Source organism: Dromiciops gliroides, chromosome 1 (genome assembly GCF_019393635.1).
Source record: "Dromiciops gliroides isolate mDroGli1 chromosome 1, mDroGli1.pri, whole genome shotgun sequence".
In the NCBI taxonomy this organism is placed as follows: Eukaryota; Metazoa; Chordata; class Mammalia; order Microbiotheria; family Microbiotheriidae; genus Dromiciops; species Dromiciops gliroides.
In genome coordinates this window covers 48,404,978-48,426,087 of record NC_057861.1, presented here as the reverse complement: position 1 = coordinate 48,426,087, position 21,110 = coordinate 48,404,978, and positions in this window count along the sequence as shown.

The window sequence follows — 21,110 nt, the reverse complement described above, 5'->3', positions numbered from 1 at the left end:
CACATATGCATATAAATACACATACACATGCATGCATACATATGTTTGTATATATTTATATATATACATATCTATAGATATATACACACACATAAAATTGCAGTTGAGGGTTTTTCCTCATTTTTTTAAGTTGAAGGAACAAAATTCCTGTTGATTTCCTCTTTGCACAAAGAATTGCCTAGAGTCCTTGGTTCCACTGGGTTCTAGTCTGGGCTGTACCACTGACTTGCTGTGTGACCTTGGGCAAATCTCTTCTGCTCTCTGATCTTTGGTTTCCTCATTTATAAAATGTAAATGTTATACTGAATACTCCCTATAGTCCTTCCCAGCTCTGAAATTCCATGTTCAAAAGTCCTTTCCAGCTCTCAAACTTTGTTCCAAGGGCCCTCCCAGCTCTGACATTCTATGTTCCAATGTCCTTCGTGGTCCTGGTGTTCAGTTATGAAGTTCCTTGTTCTAAGATTCTGAGGGCTATCTTAGCTCTGAAATTCCATGTTCTAAGGGCCCTCCTAACTCTGACATTCCATGTTCTAAGGGCCCTCCTAACTCTGATATTCCATGTTCTAAGGGCCCTCCTAACTCTGACATTCCATGTTCTAAGGACCTTCCTAACTCTGATATTCCAGGACCCTACCAGTGCCTTCATACATCTGTCCATAACTCTAGTCTAGAGCTAATGGGAAAAGGTGTTGTTGTTCATCCTTCGTTTTCAAAGAGGACCAATGACATCAGGAGGCAATGTCTTGACTTGTGCATGAATCAAATTCAAGCAAGGCAGAGTCGGGATCACTCAGGTATGTCGGGGTTACTTATGGAATCCTAGAATTGGAGTGCAGGAGGTGCTCACATACCATCCGACTCACCCCATACTGAAAAAGGAATCCTCCTTCTAATGTCTAAGACACATGGTTATCCAAATTCTACTAGGGGGATTCCCGCAGGGAAGGGGAACCTGCTGTGACTCACTCCATCTCCAGACAGCTCTGATTGTTCTTACAGCCAACCTCAGGTGGCTTCTCTGCAATTTCTCTCCAGTGCTCCTGGTTCTGCCCCCAGGGGCCAAACGGAACAAACCGGAGCTCTCTTCTACTTACTTGGCAGCCCTTTGGATGTTGAAAAATAGCTACGCCATCCATCCCCATGCCCCAATCTTTTCTCTAGGCCGCCCATCCTCAGTGACTCCAACCAATCTTTCTGCACAGCATGTGGTCTCCAGTCACTTGAGCTGTCCTGGTCACTCTTCTGTATGTGTTGGCCAATGTCCTTCCTAAATGTAGTGGCCACAATTGAGCTTGGTACTCCACATATTAGTCCAATCAGGGGAGAGGACAGTTGGGACTATGCTGTTCTAAACATTATGTTCCACAGACTACAAGCTTCTTGAGGGTAGGGATCATTTTATTTTTGTCTGTTTTATCCACAGTGCCTGGCACATAGTAGGTGCTTAATAAATGCTTGTTGGGGGCAGCTAGGTGGCACAGTGGATAAAGCACTGGCCCTGGATTCAGGAGGACTTGAGTTCAAATCCAGTCTCAGACACTTTACACTTACTAGCTGTGTGACCCTGGGCAAGTCACTTGACCCTCATTGCCCCGCCAAAAAAAAAAAAATGCTTGTTGATTTGAATTAGTTCGTCTTGAGGAACATTTTTTTTTCTCAGAAGGTCAGAATCCTCCCATTAAACTCCCCTTGAATGGGGGTGGGCCAAATATAGGAAAGATCTGAATTCAACAAATATTTATAAAGATAGCATAGAATCACATACTTAGAGTTCTGAGGTCATCCAATCAAACCCCATACTTTTTTTGTTGTTGTTTTTTTGTTTTTGTTTTTGTTTTTTTTGTGGAGCAATGAGGGTTAAGTGACTTGCCCAGGGTCACACAGCTAGTAAGTTTCAAGTGTCTGAGGCAGGATTTGAACTCAGGTACTCCTGAATCCAGGGTCGGTGCTTTATCCACTGCACCACCTAGCTGCCCCCTAAACCCCATACTTTTTATTGTTGAGGAAACAGACCCAGAGGCTCGATGCCTTCGCCAACATCACATAGATACTAAGTAGTAGAAGCTGGATTTGAACTCAGTCCCTCTGACTCCAAATCCAGCATTCTTTCTACTATAGTGTCTAGTCTAGGGAGACACACTCAGTATGTGGCAGAGACTGGAAGGATCTGAATGCTGGTCTTCTTGATTCCAAAGCTGGCTGGCTGTCTACTACTCTGTGTGGCTGTAGATACAAAGTCTATCCTGGGTCATTTCAAAGGAAGAAAGACTGGGGCAATCATGGAAGACTTTATATAGGAGATAGCACCCAAGTTGTGCTTTTAATGAAGCTAGGGACAGCTAGGCAGTGCAGTAGATAGAGTGCAGGGCCTGGAGTCAGGAAGACTCTTCTTCCTGAGTTCAAATCTGGCCTCAGACACTTACTAGCTGTGTGATCCTGGGCAAGTCACTTAACCCTGTTTGCCTCAGTTTCCTCATCTGTAAAATGAGCTGGAGAAGGGAATGGCAAATCCACTCCAGTATCTCTGCCAAGAAAACCCTAAATCAGGTCACAGAGAGGCAGACATGACTGGAAAATGATTTAACAAGAACAAGGCTTTCTACCAGGGAGAAGTGAGAAGGTGGTATATTCCAGACATTGTGGGGGATCAAAGGGGATGGGGAGAAACCTGTGTAATGGGACACAGTTGGGAGATGGCATGGGAACAGCTAGCAGGCCATTTTGATGTGAGGAGAGAGTTCATGAAATAAGTCTGGAAAGTTACTTTGGGATGAGGGGAATCATAGATCTAGGTCAGGAAGAGAGCTCAACGCCCATCTCGTCCAGTCCCTTCATTTTATTTATTTATTTATTTATTTATTTAATTTTTTTTTTTGGTGAGGCAATTGGGGTTAAGTGACTTGCCCAGGGTCACACAGCTAGTAAGTGGTAAGTGTCTGAGGCCGGATTTGAACTCAGGTCCTCCTGACTCCAGGCCAGTACTCTATCTACTATGCCACCTAGCTGCCCCCAATCCCTTCGTTTTATAGAAAACTGAGTAGGTAAAGCCCACGTTATGGTGGGCTTTAAACGCCAGGCTGAGGAGTCTATATTTTATCCAAAAGGCCGAATGGGAAGCCTCCAAAGATTTTTAACAGCTTTAATTTGGTTGAAGGAAGGAGACATAGCCCTTACACTCTGTCTGCCTGGCTTGGGAGGAGACACAGTTACAAATCATCCTTTGGATGTCTCCGACCAAAACAGACAAGACAGAGGCCAGGCCAGGACACAGACTGTGGGACTGCTTGGGGCCTGGTCCCTTTAGAGTGAGTGAGATCAAAGGCAAGGGACTGGAACAGGGCACCGGCATTGTTCCCAGGGAAAACAGACCGGCATTGTTCAGGATTTTCCAACAGTAGTGGAAATGGGGGCTGCTGCTTTGTCTCTTAGCAGGAAACTGCCCGCACCGGATAATGGTTGGAGGAGGCCTCTTACCTGGGCAATGGAAAGAACTTGGAGTTAGGAGACTGGAGTTCTTGAACTACCTCTGTCACTGATTCCCTGTGGGGGCTGAAATAGTCCCTTCTACTCCCTGGTCCTCAGTTTCCCCCTCTATAAAACAAGGGGGTTGCATCAGATGATCTCTAAGAGCCCTCCCAGCTCTGACATTCTGGTTCTAGGGGTGCTCCCATCTTTGACATTCTGGGTTCTAAGGGCCTTCCCAGCTCTGAAATTCTGGGTTCTAGGAGTCCTCCCATCTCTGACATTCTGGGTTCTAAGCCCTTCCAGCTCTGACATTCCCTGTTTTAAGGACCTCCCGGCCCTGAAATTCTGGGTCTAGGGGCCCTCCCATCTCTGACATCCTGGGTTCTAAGGACCCTCCCAGCTCTGACATTTCCTGTTCTAAGGGACTCCCAGCATTGACAAGCTGGGATTCTAATAACCCTCCTTGGTGGGAAAGGCAGGCAAGGGTTTGAGACTAGAATTTATTTAGGTTAGAACAAATGTGACCTTGGGAAGCACACAGGGGTCTCTCTCATCCTCACATGTGCTCATTCCTTCTACAGACCAAATACTGTCCTTTTTAAAAGAAAAAAGATAAACTAAAACGATCGCCCCTTCCTTTGGAGATGTTATGTCTGTCATGGGTACTTCGCCATTTATTCTTGGAATGTTCCAGGCTGGGGGCTGGGTAGGAAAAAGAAGGGAGAAGACATGTTCCTGGTTGATATTCTGGTCCTAGCCCCTCCCGGGAGCTGAAGAGGGAAGACACGGCCTTCCCCCTGCCCAGAAGGTCGTGGCTAGCTAGAGGGAATTCTGGCAAAGACCCATGAGGACAGGCTCCCTGGAGAAGGTGAACTTTGTATAAGATTTTTAAGGCTAAATGCACGCCATCTGGTTTTCAAAGTCACTATTTAAAAGGTGGGAGCAGTGTGGTGGTGCAGCAGATAGAGCACTAGTCCTGGAGTCAGGTGGACCTGAGTTCAAATCCGACCTCAGATACTTACTAGTTGTGTGACCTTGGGCAAGTCACGTAACCCTGATTGCCTCCCCATCCCTCATACCGCCCCCCCCCCAAAAAAAAATAAAAAGTGCCTTTCACTTGGGCCTTATTGCTGGGTTTTTCCCATCCAAGCAAGCAGGGTTATTGTCGGATGATATGCAATTTAAAACCGACTCCTAACTGCTGCCTCCCCTTAGGATCTCAGGGCTAGTGTCCCAAGCCAAAACAGTTTCTTGTGCTGCCCCCTTGTGGCCATCTCAGTTCAACAATGAAGTTCAATAATGCACTTTGTCCAATTGAACAATGAGGTGCCCCCTCTAAAAGGGACTGGATGCAAAGACAGAAATGAGAAGTAACCCCTGTTCTCAAGAAACTTACTTCCTACTAGATATGATCCCCACCTACCCACCTTCTATGGGAGGGAGAGCAGGATCACAGTGCTAGAGCTCCAAGGGACCCCTGAGGCATTCTAGCGCAATCCCCACCCCTTTTTTTTTTTTTTTTACAAATGAGGAAACTGAGGCCCAGTGACTTGCCCAAGGTCACTTAAGCAGTGAGCATCAAAGGTGAGATTTGAACCCAAATCCTCTGACTCCACGATTGGGGCTTTTCCCACTCACTGGGACCAAGTGTCCTCATCAATAAATGCAAGAGTTGGTTTCAATGGCCCCTGATACCCCTTCCTGCTCTATACCTATGTTCTTGTTAGCCCTTTCTGAGTCTCCTCTCTAGAATTAGTTGCCTGATACACTGAGAGGTTTACTGAATGCTCAGTCACACAACTACATGGGGAATAAAATGCTTTAAATATTTGAGTGCCTGCTCCCTGCCAGTGCCCGCTTATCAGGGTAGTCACCTTTCTGAGCTATTTCATTCTTTGCATTTGTCCATAGTGTTAGCATACAGTAGGAACTTAATAAATGCTTACTGGTTGGTTGATTGATTTCTATCTTGGTTACTCCTTGTGCTCATCATCATCTGATCTCACCCACATCCCATCTGATCTGATGGCCCCAGGAAAGAGGCTGTGAGGCCTCACATTATTCTCATCATTTTACAGATTCAGAAACAGAAGGTCCTAGAGCCTTGCCTTGGGAAGTCAACCAGCTAGTAAATGTGGGGACTTGAATACAGGTCTCCTGACCCCGCCCATTCAACATTTTCCCCCCAAATCCTATCTGTACAACTGTCTTCTTCCTAACAAGTTGATGGATCTCCGAAGCTACTGCCGAGGAATGTTTCTGAGTGGGGGCTGGGATGCCAGCGTATCGTGTGGGCGCCCCTCCCCAGATGGGCGGGCAGCCCTATCTCAGATTTGGCATTAATTAAACCCTTATAACGATCAGAGCTGCTGCAGAAGCAGCTTGCAAAATGCCTCCTTCTGGCTCTGGCGAATGACTCCGAAGAGTCTCATCTCTCCCCTCTCCCTCTCCCTCTCTCTCTCTCTCTCTCTCTCTCTCTCTCTCTCTCTCTCTCTCTCTCTCTCTCTCTCTCTCTCTCTCTCTCTCTCTCTCTCTCTCTCTCTCCTGGCAGTCAGGGCCTTGCTGGGAGCTATTTAAGGAATTTTGACAGAATACAAGGAGCCCCCATGTGATAAGCTCCAAAATAGACCTTCGAAGGCTGGGGCGTCAGCAGGGTGGAGGAGACAGGAGCGGCCCTCCTTAGAAACAGAATGCAAAGAAGTGAGCCTGATTGTGGGGGTCCCACTGAGGAGGAGGCTGGGCATCAAAGGCACACCAGCTCCCACCAAGGGTTGTGCCAGCTGGAGTCCTTGGCTCTGGGTCCTTCTATTCAGTTCAGTTCAGTAAACATTTGCCACATGGCTGCTCTGTGTGAGGCTTTGGCCTAGGCACTGGGGGCAAAAGGACCAAAAAAAAAAAAGTCCTTTCCCTCAGGGAGTTTCTATTTTACTGGGTGAAAAGAATATATGTGCACAGATAAGTGTCGCAGTATGTATGTTGCTATAAAATATAAAGTCATTTCAAAAATGAGAAAATGCTCAAAACTGGGAGGTGGCGGGTGGGACAGGAGCAGGAAATCAGGAAAGCCCTCTTGTTAGAGATGACGTCTCTGAGGCTCATGGATTTAGACCTAGAAAAGACCTTAGAAGCCAGACAGATTAATGGACTTGTCTAAGGTCACACAACCAGTAACTATTAGAGAGGACTTTTTAACCCAGGTATTCCTAAGTCTAACATCCTATCCATAAAGTTATGCTTTATCTTCCTTAGCTGTGGTTTGGAAAAAGCTGGGAATTCCAAAGTGGCATAATAGATAGAGTGCCAGGCCTGGAGGCAGGAAGACCAGAATTCAAATCTGGCCTCAGACACTTACTAGCTGTGTGACCCTGAGCAAGTCATTTAACCCTGTTTACCTCAGTTTCCTTATCTGTCAAATGAGCTGGAAAAGGAAATGGCAAACCATTACAGTATCTCTGCCAAGAAAACCCCAAATGCAGTTATGAAGAGTTGGACATGACTGAAAATGACTAAACAACAACAAAAAGAGGAATTCTATTGGACAAAGGCAAAGAAGGAGTACATTCTAGGCATGGAATCCAGCTATGTAAAGGGACAGAGATGGAATGTCATGTATGCAAGCCAGGTTTAATGGAATGAAGAGTACAGGAAGGGGAGACTAATATGAAATGTCTGGAAAGGAAAATGGGAGTGTACAGTGGTGGTGACTGAGGATTTGGCATTTTATTTTAGAAGCAAAGGGAAGCCAGTAGACATTTTTGAGGAACAGTGTGATCAGATCTTTGGGAGCTATTTGAAGAATGGGATGGAAAGACCATTTAGGAGACTATTGTCCACATAAGAGGTGCTGATGGTCTAAGCTAGGGTAGAGGCCATGTTAAAAGAAAGACAAGGGGCAGCTAGGTGGTGCAGTGGATAGAGCACCGGCCTTGGAGTCAGTAGGACCTGAGTTAAAATCTGGCCTCAGACACTTAACACTTACTAGCTGTGTGACCCTGGGCAAGTCACTTAACCCCAATTGCCTCACTAGAAAGAAAGAAAGAAAGAAAGAAAGAAAGAAAGAAAGAAAGAAAGAAAGAAAGAAAGAAAGAAAGAAAGAAAGAAAGAAAGAAAGAAAGAGGGGCAGCTAGATGGCGCAGTGGTTAAAGCACCGGCCCTGGATTCAGGAGTACCTGAGTTCAAATCCGGCCTCAGACACTTGACACTTACTAGCTGTGTGACTCTGGGCAAGTCACTTAACCCCCATTGCCTAAAAAAAAAAAAAAAGAAAGAAAGAAAGAAAGAAAGACAAGACTGAGAGGGATGTTTTGGAGGTAGAAACTATGAGACCTGGCAAATAATATGAGGGTGAGGGTGATGGAAGAGTCAGTGATGACTACATGATTGTGAATTGGGGTGCCTGACAAGATGGTGGTACTCAACAGAAATAAGGAAATTTGAAGGAAGGATAGATTGGGGAGAGAAAATATTATGAGTTCTGTTTTTAACATGTTTGAGATGTTTATAGCATACATGTGTAGATATTCAATAAGCAGCTGAAAATGTGAGACTACAATTCAGAGGAGAGATTAGGCTTCTCTACTTCAAAATCAATCTCTCTCTCTCTCTCTCTCTCTCTCTCTCTCTCTCTCTCTATCTCTCTATCTTTCCACACATCCATACATCCATCCACTGATCAGAGACAATATTTGTTTTTTTAATTGTAATAGTATTTCCCCTAATTACATGTAAAGATAGTTTTCAACAGTCAATTTTGTAAGATTTTGAGTTCCAAATTTTTCTACCTCCCTACTTTCCCTCTTCCCTCCCCAAGACAGCAACCAATCTGATATAGGTTATATAAGCACAATCATGTTAAACATATTTCCACATTAATCATGTTGTGAAAGAAGAATCAAAACAAATGGAAAAACCTTAAGAAAACAACAACAATAAATAAAGTGAAAATAGTATGCTTTGATCTGCATTCAGATTTCATAGTTTATTTTTTTCTGGATGTGGAGAGCATTTTCCATCATGAGCCATGAATCATCTTGGATCACTGTATTGCTGAGAATATTGCTGTTACTGTGTACAATGTTTTCCTTGTTCTGCTCATTTCACTTTGCATCAGTTTATACAACTCTTTCTAAGTTTTTCTGAAATCTGCCTGCTCATCATTTCTTATAGCACAATACTATTCCATTACATTCATATACTACAACTTGTTTAGCCATTCCCTAATCCATAGGTATCCCCTCAATTTCCAATTCTTTGCCACTATGAAAAAGCAGCTATAAATATGTTTGTACATGTGGGTCCTTTTCCCTTTTTTTATGATCTCTTTGGGATACAAATCTATCAGTGGTATTGCTGGATCAAAGGGTATGCAGTTTTATAGCCCTTTGGGCATAGTTCCAAATTGCCGTCCAGAATGGTTAGATCATTTCACCAACAGTGTATTAGTGTACCAATTTTCCCACATCTTCTCCAACATTAATCATTTTCCTTTTTTGTAGGGACCTCTTTTCAAGCTGACATCAGTCTATCAAAGACTATTCTTTGGGACTGGTAATTTAAGCAATTTGAGTACTATACCATCATCTAACCCACATCTTTCTCTCTTTTTTTCCCCACAAGAAAAGCAAACACTTAACACTAGACAAACAACACACAACCTATATGTACCTTTGGACAACTCCCCAAACTTCTCTATTAAGTCCTTAAAATGGAGTTGTAGATCTTCTGTTTGGATAGAGGAAGTTTCCATACCTGAAGTCTCCTGACACATCATACATCCTTCCTGGATGTATGAATGAAAGTATGGAGGTTCATAGATCTTAAATTTCTTGCCTGTGATCTTTATAATAAGAAGTATGGAGGTGGGATTAGAATTCAGGTTTTCCTGACTGCAAGTCTGACACTCTGTCATCTACCCCATGGTGCCTCTCAGATGACAGTCATTTATTTGTTCTGGAAAAAATATAAACATTGAACAATCTAAGAAGGTCATTGCAAATTTCCCCTGCTCTCCTGCTTGAATAAGCAGCTCAGTCTTTTGTCATTCTTGTTAGTAGGTCCCCAGAAGAACTCCTGGGGCGAATTGCTTTGGGGAATATTGACCTACTAAAGTTGTCACTTTCCTTCTCACCACTTTAATACCTTCTCACCTCATTAGCACCTTCTCACCTCATTAGCATTTTTCAGTCCTTTTCTTTCCCAGTTTTTCTAATTCCCTTCCTGGTCTTATCAAATTGCTTTCCCTTCCTCTCCTCAAGCACTGGAAGGTGCCACTCTCTAAGAGAGAAATCTCCTTTCCTTCTTTGCTGGACTCTACAAAAGATGTCTGTGAGACAGGTTCTGTCTCTCTCTTTGTCTCTCTGTGTCTCTGTCTCTGTCTGTCTGTCTGTCTCTCTCAAGGTACCCCTCACCAAGGGGCAAGTCTGCTTTCTCCACCAATTTCTGACCAAGTTGTCTGGTCCTTTGAAATGAAATGGACTTTCGCATGCCTGAAAGGAGCACACTATTTACAACTTGTAAATGAGAAGGCATCCTTATATCTCATTAACCTGTCCCTAAATCATATAAATATAGTCACTAAGGTCCAAAAGGAGTAAAACCTTACACTTCATTGTATCTATTACCAGCCTTTTACATACTATAATTTCAAATGGATTGGAAGGGGAACTCGATTAATCAGGAACTCCGAATATAAGGCAGCTAGGTGGCTCAGTGGACAGATAGCTGGTCTTGGAGTCAAGAAGATCTGAGTTCAAATGTGACTTCAGACACCAGCTGGTGACCTTGGGCAAGTCACTTTAATCCCTGTTTGTCTCAATTTCTTCAACTGTAAAATGGAAGTAATAATAATAGTCCCTACCTCTTATTTCAAAGGAGACATTATTTGTAAAATGCTTAGTATATGCTTGGTACATAGTAGGCACTTTATAAACGCTTTCTAATATGCCTGTCGCTTTATTGCTTTCTCCCACCAAAATCCAGAAGTAGGGCATACTTGGTCCCACATGCAAAATTAGAAATTGAGAAAGAACTGGGCTGGAAGGCAGGAGATGTGGGATCTTGTCCCAAGTCTGCCATTGATTCATATTCACTGATTTAAAATTTCCTTTTGTCACTCCGGACCTTAGTTTCCTTCTGTGTAAAGGGAGGGAGAAAGGGAATAAATATTTATGTAGCACCTATTCTAAATAGACACAGTGCTAAGTACTTTAAACATATTTTCATTTGATCCTCACGACAACTCTGTGGGGTGGGTGCTATTATTATCCCCATTTTACAGTTGAGGAAACTGAGGCAAGCAAAGGTTAAGTGATTTTCCCCCAGGACCACATAGCTAGTTAAGTATCTAAGGCTGGATTTGAACTCAGGTCTTTCTGTTTCAGAATTCGACAGTGATCTAAGGGTATGGGAATTACTATATATTGCCGTAACCATTGTGTTTATTGTTTGTGGTCATTTCAAATACTTAAAGCTATATGGCTCTGGAGTCCTCATTCCCCACTTTTGGCATTATTTGGAGGGTTTTTGGTTTTTTTTTGGTCTTTTGTTTGTTTGTTTTTTGGAGTTATTGTGTCAGGAGCTCCCAGTGCTTACTGCCTTTTCCCCATTCCCCACTTTTGGGAAATCTACTGTCAGCTGACCAACCTCATCCATGAGATTTCAGGCTGCTTATTTCTTAGGGACCACATGATTTATTTAAAAATATGTAGGACACAGACTCTGGACTCACTCCCCTATTCCACAGTTATACTAGCAAGTTCGTTTCCCAGAATAATAATAGCTAACAAAATAACAGTAACCAGCATTTATATAGCATTGTTAAAGGATTCATTGATAGGTGCTGCTGACAATCATACTTATCAAAGTGCAGAAATATGTAAACACTGATTTATTTTGTACTCAGAGTGTAGACCCCTGGTATACAAAAATCAGTGAATCCTGAGCAGTCATTTTCAGCAACCTTACAAAGGTCTTAGTTACATAGGCAGTTTGGGCATAATGAAATTTTACAGAAGGCAAAGGGGAAGGTAAAGATTTACACATCAAACAACAGAGTAGAAGGGGAAGAAAGGTAAAATAATAAACTGGTCAGTAAACACTAGGGATAAACCTGGAATTTGCAGAATAACCATTAACACCAGAGATCTAGCTAGTTATGTGACATGCTCATCTTTTGGGGGGAGGGCGGGGCAATGAGGGTTAAGTGACTTGCCCAGAGTCACACAAGCTAGTAAGTGTTAAGTGTCTGGATTTGAACTCAGGTCCTCCTGACTCCAGGGCCAGCGCTCTATCCACTGTGCCACCTAGCTGCCTCCACTTGCTCATCTTAAGTAAATAGAAGTAATAAAGCTGAGCCAGAAATTCTCTTATCACTATCCAGTTTATCACCAAAGCTAAAGTTGAGATCTCAGCTCAATTCTCCAGGCTCTAGCCAGAGACGGTTCCTGCCAGAAATTCTCTTATCGTAGTATTTTAAGGTTTGCAAAGTGCTTTACAAATAGTCAATAAACATTTATTAAGCATCTACTAAGTAGTATTATCTCATATGTCTACTACTCCCCTCAGAGATTGAGAGGGTAACTGAGGGGCTGAAAAAGGGTATTCTCCAGTAGTGTTGTTCATGAGACCCCACCCAGGGTGTTCCGCCAATATTATTTGACCAGCTAACATTTTCCCCAATATCAATTGATTAGCATCACTCGGCTTTATATATATATGTGTGTGTGTGTGTGTGTATATATATATATATATATATATATATATATATATATTTACTGGGAAGGTATAGCCAGAACCAAAATACAACAACCTCCCAAACTGGAAGATGGCTCTCACCAGTCAATCCCAGGGAGAGTGCACTCAAATGTAAAAGGGCTGCTACAAAAAATTGCCTGGTCTCAAGAATCTTTTTTTCCTTTCAAGGAGTCCCCAACAAGTTCACTTCTGGGTTTGTCATAGCCAGTGGACAGTCACTCTCTCGCTTGCAGGACATGGTGTCTTAGCTGGGTTGATTCACTACTGCCCCGTATCAAGCTGTTTGCTACTCAGGGATACCTCCTCATAGGACTCTATTACTGCAACTGGTTTTGTTTACTGAAGGTACTGTTTAACTCTTCCAAACTTTTGTTGTTGTTGTTGTTTTTGTTTTTGTTTTTGCAGGGCAACAAGGGTTAAGTGACTTGCCCAGGGTCACACAGCTAGTTAAGTGTCTGAGGCTGGATTTGAATTCAGGTCCTCCTGAATCCAAGGCCAGGGTTTTATCCACTGTGCCACCTAGCTGCCCCCTCTTCCAAACTTTTGAGGCTCACAAGGTCATAACCCAGTCCATTTCTTTTCTTTTCTTTTTTTTTTTTTTTGGTGAGGTAATTGGGGTTAAGTGACTTGCCCTGGGTCACACAGCTAGTAAGTGTCAAGTGTCTGAGGTCGGATTTGAAATCAGGTCCTCCTGAATCCAGGATCAGTGCTCTATCCACTGCACCACCTAGTTGCCCCTCCCAGTCCATTTCTTATCCAATACTCATTCCCCCAAGATCAGGCAAGCATAAAAGAAATAGAAAAATGGAGGCACCATGGTGAGGGGATGGGGCTCCTGCATATAGCAGCTCACAGTAGTTCTTGCCTTGTGCACATCCAGGCAAGAGTGTTTTTTTGTTTGAGACTCTTGTGTGCATACACAGTTCTGGCTCTGCAGTCCATAAAAGGCTTTTTGTAATCACACAGTAAGCCAACAGGAAACAATTAGAGGATACTTTGACACACACTGAAGTAGGGAGGGATGACCTCCTCCATTACACATTTCTAGAAGCCTCTAAATGGATATTAGGCATGCTGTAAGGGTTAGGCCCTCAATGGTACCCCTCCCCCCCTAGGTAATTATAAAGTAAAAATTCAAAGCACTCCTCTCCTTTGGGACACTTTGCTGGTTTGTGTCCCCCCTCCTTAATGCATCCCAAAGTCCCTCACAGGCTTGCAGGCCCTGAGAAAGACCAAAGAACGTATTACATGCTTGGAACCACAGGAACTGGCTTTTCAAATGATGGAGAAATAGGAAGGAAGTACTAGAGGTTGATAATTGTCTCCCAGCTGATCTCACCAGCTACTAAGATTTCATTCAGGGGGCAGCTAGGTAGTGCAGTGGGTAAATCACCGACCCTGAATTCAGGAGGACTTGAGTTCAAATCTGGCCTCAGACACTTGACACTTACTAGCTGTGTGACCTTGGGCAAGTCACTTAACCTTCATTGCCCTGCCAAAAAAAATACATTTCATTTAATTCAATAAACTTTTATTAAGCACCTACTCTGTTGCAAGCAGGGGCAGCTATGGCACAGTGGATAGAGTGCTAGGCCTGGAGTTAGGAAGACTCATCTTCCTGGGTTCAAATCTGGCCTCAGATACTTACTAGCTGTGTGACCTTGGGCAAGTCTCTCTCTCTTTTTTAAATAGTATTTTATTTTCATTTTTTTCCAATTACGTGTAAAGATAGTTTTTAACATTCGTTTTTGTAAGATTTTGAATTTCAAATTTTTCTCCTCCCTCCCTTCTGTCCCCCCTCCCAAAGCCAGCAAGCAATCTGATATAGGTTATACATTACAATCATGTTAAACATATTTCCACATTAGTTATGTTGTGAGAAAAAAATCAGAACAAAAGAAGAAAAACACGAGAAAGAAGAAACAAACAAACAAAAAACAACAACAAAAATTGAAAATAGTCTGCTTCTATCTGCATTGAGACTCCATAGTTCTTTTTCAGGATGTGGAGAACATTTTTCATTATGAGTCTTTTGGCATTGTCTTGGATCATTGTATTGCTGAGAAGAGCTAAATCTATCACAGTTGATCATCACACGATGTTGCTGTTACTGTGTACAGTGTTCTCTTGGTTCTGCTCATTTTAATCAGCATCAATTCATGTAAGTCTTTCCAGGTTTTTCTGAAATCTGCCTGGGCAAGTCTCTTAATGTAGTAACTTTTTTTTTTTTTTTGCGGGGCAATGACAGTTAAGTGACTTGCCCAGGGTCACACAGCTAGTAAGTGTTAAGTGTCTGAGGCTGGATTTGAACTCAGGTCCTCCTGAACCCAAGGCCAGTGCTCTATCCACTGCGCCACCTAGCTGCCCTGGGGAATCCCATTTACCTCAGTTTCCTCATCTGTCAAATGAGCTAAAAAGAGAACTAAATGGCAAACCCCTCCAGTATCTTTGCTAAGAAAACCCTAAATGGAGTCACAAAGAGCTGGACATAACTGAAATGACTGAACAGCAAAAATGAAAATGTTTCATGTTGACGTTTTCCCAAAAGTGAACAGTAGGGTGTACAACTCCCTGCCACCCAGGCACTAAGTGCACAATATGAGTGCCATGTATGCAATAGCCTTTATTTCTTCCACCACAGAAAATGCCTAAGGTGTATAGGACCCCCCACCCCCAGATGGCCCCAGACAGCATGATTCACTCAAGTAGGGCATTAGATACATTCAGATGCCCTTCCGGAGGTAAAGAACCTCTGTGGGACTGCTGAACAAATACTTCACATCGCGGCAGCTAGGTGGCGCAGTGGATAGAGCACCAGCCCTGGATTCAGGAGGACCTGAGTTCAAATTTTACCTCAGACACAACACTTACTAGCTGTATGACCCTGGGCAAGTCACTTAACCCCAATTGCCTCACCAAAAAACAAAAACAAAAAACAAGCAACAACAAAAAACAACAACAAATACTTCACATCTATCTCCAACTGCCACCATCTGAACAGCTCACAGAAATGTCATGGAGGGTTAGCAAGGTCAAGAGATCCTGGTCTCTCTTGGCCTGACTTGAAACCTTTCATCTGTGGGACGGTTCTCTTCCTTCTGAATAGGACACATTATTGAAGACTTCTCTCCCCGAGAGGCCGGTATCAGACTCTTCCTCTAAAAATTGGAAACTCTTGAATTCAGGGTTATCCATCAAGTTAATCAGGTTATATCAGAGCGCTGGGCCTAGAGTCAGAAAGACTCGTTTTTCCTGAGTGCAAATCTAGCCTCAGACACTTACTATCTGTGTGACTCTAGGAAAGTCACTTTACCCTGTTTGCCTCAGTTTCCTCATCTGTCAAATGAGGAGGAGAAGAAAATAGCAAACCACTCCAGTATTTCTGCCAAGAAAACCCCAAATTGGGTCACAGAGTCAGACATGACTGAAATGACTAAACAGCAATTAGTCCAGGCAATGTGCTAAGTGCTGGGGATACCAAAAAATCAAACAAAACAGTCCCTGACTTCAAGGAGCTTACACCTCCTTACAGCTGCCAGTCCACTCTCTTTACAATCTTTTTTTTTTTTTTTTTGCGGGGCAATGGGGGTTAAGTGACTTGCCCAGGGTCATACAACTAGTTAAGTGTCAAGGGTCTGAGGCCGGATTTGAACTCAGGTCCTCCTGAATCCAGGACCCATGCTTTATCCACTGCACCACCTAGCCGCCCCCTGCCAGTCCACTCTCACTCACTGGCCCGTCTCACCCCTACAACACCTTGGGCTCATCTCTGTCTTTGTAGAAGCTGATGCAACTCGAGCTTCATCAACCAAAGCTGAGATTTCGTTGGTTCAGTGGAAGCCATAGTCACAAACAAGCGGCCAACAGCGGCTTCTTGGCTCGCTAGAGGCTCACTCTCTCTTGTTCTCTGCTCCTGGCATCATCGAATGGAAGGGAAAGGCAAGCTGCTAGTCTCCCTCTCAAAACAAAGCAACGAAAAATAGAAAAGGGGGAAAAGGGGAAAGTTCAAGTTATGTGACCAGTCATCTAGATTTGTCCATGCCCCAAGTATGTGCTTGGGCAGTCATATTTTCAATATGTCATTTACCCAATTCCCCAGTAGAAGATTCCAGGGGCCCAGGAATTTCCCAGAGATGAGATGAGATTTATGTTAGCAACCCCCTAAATGCTGATCAAAGCCATGTGCTTTAATGCATGCTTAATAGAAATGCTTGTAGTGTATGCTACCTGTACGCTTAATACATATGCATGAGTCAATTAATGGAGATATAGCAGGTGGTGCAACCAATAAAAGGGGCCAGTAGGATGGTTCCCTGCCTAGTGAGCCAGCATCTGATTAAATAAATTTATGCCAAACCCTTAGTTAGAAACCAGTGTTCCCACCTACTCAAGGGGTGGAGCTAAAGGGAGAGAGGCAGCCAACTCTCTGAGTGAAAGTTACTCGACAGCACCCTCTGGTGTTGAAAAATTTTAGCCTTATTCTCGAATGCCCAAAGAGCTTCATGGTGCCTTAATATTGATAGGAAAATTGAGACCCAGAGAGGGGAAAGGACTCACTTAGGATTAGCTTAGCCAGTGAGGCAGTCACCCTGTAAAGCCAGGACTGCAATCCAGGTGTCCTGATTCCCACTTGCAAGGGGAAATGAACAACCCAGGGCTTTGTAAATTTTGCCCCATTTACCTTTTTTCTTCCTTTTTTTTAGTGAGCCAATTGGGGTTAAGTGACTTGCCCAGGGTCACATAGCTAGTAAGTGTTAAGTGTCTGAGGCCAGATTTGAACTCAGGTACTCCTGACTCCAGGGCCCGTGCTCTATCCACTGCGCCATCTAGCTGCCCCTACCTTTTTCTTCCTTAAATGGAAGAATTTGAAAATTCTCATTCTTGTTTCTGGAGTGTGTGAGGGGGAAGCCCTGGGGTATCTGGACAAGACCCGAGAGTGTTGGCAGAAGGATAGAAGGGTCCTCCTGAATCCAGGGCCAGTTCTTTATCCACTGCACCACCTAGCTGCCCCTCTCCTGACATTCCTGATCAGAGACCTATCAGCAAAGCCCCAGTATGGCCTGAATAATCTTGGGGACTCAACTAACTGAAAAAGAATTACCCAAGACCCTCAGCATAGCAGAATCCATTGCTTCTGGGTGTCCAGGAAGGAAGAAGACAGGTCAGACTCAGCTCCTTAGAGGATTTCTTCCTCTTAGCTGACACCTTCAGTCTTTCCTGGAAACCCCCCAAAGCTGTAAGCTGGGAGGTTTGGGCAACAAAATGGTAGTGCCTGAAACCAGGCTCACTCTCTGCCTTTAGGGCTCTGAGAGGAGTCCAAATAGAGTCTTTTCTCTCAGGGTACCAACCTGGTAGAGGTATTACTAGATTGGAGTGTATGCATGGTTTTATAGTCCTTTGGCCATGGTTTCAAATTGCTCTACAGAATGTTTAAATCAGTTTACAACTGATTTATTAATGTCTCATTTCCCCCATATCCCCCACAACATTTGTCATTTTTATCTGCTGTCCTATTATCCAATCCGATAGGTATGAGGTAGTACCCAGAATTGTTTTGACCTGAATTTCTCCAACTGATAGATGAACAAAAGACATGAAGTTTTCAGATGAAATAATCAAAGCTACCTATAGCCATGTGAAAAAAAAATCCTCTAACACACTATTTTTTTTTAGTGAGGCAATTGGGGTCAAGTGACTTGCCCAGGGTCACACAGCTAGTAAGTGTTAAGTGTCTGAGGCCAGATTTTAACTCAGGTAGTCCTGACTCCAGGGCCAGTGCTCTATCCACTGCACCACCTAGCTGTCCCCTTTGACTCACTATTTATTGGAGAAATTTAATTCTTTCTTATTGATGAGAACCAGGTATAGAACAATAATTCTCCTCCCCATTTCCTACACATTTGAAAGGAGGAAATTATTATTAAGGTACACCAAGAGACCATCAGCTTTTCAATTTAATTCAAAGTAAATTCCTAATGAACTCTAAGGGCAGATTGAACCATACTCCCCTCCCCCCTTTATTTCTTTATCTTATTTTAAAATTTAATTTTCTTTATTTTTCTTATTTGTGTGCATGTTTTCTTTTGCAACATAGATAATATGGAAATATGTATTGCATACTTTCACCTGTATGATCAGTATCAAATTGCTTGCCTTTCAAATGGGTGGGGGAGCAGCAGAAGGGAAGGGGAGAATTTGGAACTCAAAATTTTAAAAATGAACATTCAAACATTTTCTTTACCTGTAATTGGAAAACATTTAACAAAATAAATTAAGATATATTTTAAAATATTTGGTGCCTATTTGGTGTGAGGCCACAACTTGCTGCTGAGGCAAGAAAGACAAACATGGAGCCCTCCCTACCTTGAAGGAGCATACATTATGAGGAGTGTGTATACACATAAGCAGATACAGTATGGTTTGAGTAGAGGAGACCAGTAACAGCCAGAGTCTTCAAGAATGGCTTGATTTAGGAGGCAATACTTGAACTGAGCCTGGAAAGAAATGAGTGATCTTAAGGGCAGAGATGAGGAAATTAGTGCATTCCAGTCATGCCTGGCCAAAGGCCTGGAAACAGGAGACGGAATGTCAAATTCCTGGAACAGCTAGTAAGTTAGTTTGGCTGAAACAGGGAGAGGATGAAGGGGAATAGTATGTGATAGATTTGGGAAGCTAGGTCAGAGCCAGATTGTGATAGACTTCAAATACCAAGCTGTGATTCAGTTTATCTAGGGGAAGTGGGGAGCCACTAATGATTTTTCATCAGGAAAATGACATGGTCAGACTTGAGTTTTAGGAATATTAAGCTGGTTATATAGGGAGGACGGAGTGGAAAGGGAGAGACTAGAAGTAGGGAGACCAATTAGAAGGCTATTGGAATAGGGGGCAGCTAGGTAGTGTAGTGGACAGAGCACTGGCCCTGGAGTCAAAAGGACCTGAGTTCAAATTTGGCTTCAGGCACTTACTAGCTTTGTGATCCTGGGCAAGTCACATGACACTGATTGCCTCCGAAATAAAACAAACAAACAAACAAAAAAGAAAGTTACTGGAACAACCCAGATGAGAGCTGAGAAGTAGCTTTGTAAGTATAGAGAGGAGAGCAGATGTGTGGAGGGAGAAATGACAAGACTTGGAGGTTGGTGGGCTGTGAGGAGTATCAGAGAGGTAGGGGTTGAGAATAGCTTCAAGGCTGCAAGTCTTGGGTGTCTGGAACTGGGACGCAATCTTTTTATGCATCATTTTGTCAGTCTGGTGAGGCCATTCTCAGAAGAATATTTTGAAATGCATAAAATAAAATACATAGAATTACAAAGGAAGCCAATGAGATTGAAATACAGTTAAGAAAATATACTCAAAAGCAAGTTCTTAGACATCAGGTTAAGAATTCCTGGTCTAAGCACAGGCTAGGGGAGTGTAGAACATGCCTCTCCTTAAATCATACCACCTGGGACCCCGTGAAGCTTGGGACAGTGTGCCCTGGAAGCAGTGCCCCACTTTAAAAAGGAGTTAAAAATCAAGAAATAGGCTGGCAAAATGAGCAGACAGAAAAAAAAATGTGGACACTAGAAAGTTTCTTTGGTGGCAAGGAAGATCGAAATACACCCTCAGAAGAAGATATCAAAGTTGGGGGCAGCTAGGTGGCACAGTGGATAAAGCACTGGCCCTGGAGTCAGGAGTACCTGAGTTCAAATCTGGCCTCAGACTCTTGATGCTTCCTGGCTGTGTGACCCTGGGCAAGTCAGTTAACCCTCATTGCCCTGCCAAAAAGAAGAAGAAGAAGAAAAGTCAAAGTTCCTACATCTAAAGCTTCCAAGAAAAATATGAGTTGGTCCCAGGCTATGGAAGTGCTCAAAAAGGACTTTGAACATAAGGTAAGAGAAGTAGAGGAAAAAATGAGGGTGATGCAGGATGGTTATGGGAAAAAAAAAAGTCAACAGCAAGAATTCCTGGTCAGATAGGATAGTAGTGCCCTTGCCAGAAAAGGGGAAGTCTGAATGGGTTTAGGAAAGAAGCCTTATTTTTCACAAGCTGAGTTTGATGTCAATGGGGACATTGAAGTGGAGAGATATGGAAGTCAGATCAGAGTTCAGGGGCAAGATTAGGGCCAGATATATAGATTTGGAAGTTATTTGCATAGAAATGATAAATGAACCCTGGGGGCAGATGTGGCCACCAAGAGTATAGAGTGGAAAGAAAGGGGTCCAAGATGAAGTCTTGAGGGATATCTATATTTAGCTGATAGGAAAGAGATGAGCAAAGGAGTCTCCAGCAAAGGCAACTACGAAGTGGGCAAAGGAATAAGAGGAGAGCCAAGAGAGAGCAAGAAGTGCTGTTGTTATATGTCCTTAATTCTTGAAGAGGACCATGACATCATGACTTGCAGTGAATTGGATTTAAATGGGGGAGGCTGTGCAGTCATCAATCTCACTCTCTCCTCCAGAGCCACTTCAGTCCAATGACAAGACAGATATCAAGTCTACTAGAGGTGACCCTGGATATTTGAGGCAACAGGGGTTAAGTGACTTGCCCAAGGTCACACAGGTAGTAGGTGTCTGAGGTGAGATTTGTTCAAACTTCAAGGCTCTATTCACTGCATCATCTAGCTGCCCCATAGCAAGAGGTGCAATGGAAGGTAAAGAGAAGGAGGGAATGACTAACAAACGCTAAAAACTGCAAAGAGTTCAAGTAAAATGATGTCTAACCCAGACTTCCTACTAGGTCTCTGAAAGAAACAACTGCTTTTTTTCCCCCTTTTTTTCTTTTTTTGGTGGGGCAATGAGGGTTAAGTGACTTGCCCAGGGTCACACAGCTAGTGTCAAGTGTCCGAGGCCGGATTTGAACTCAGGTCCTCCTGAATCCAGGGCCGGTGCTTTATCCAATGTGCCACCTAGTTG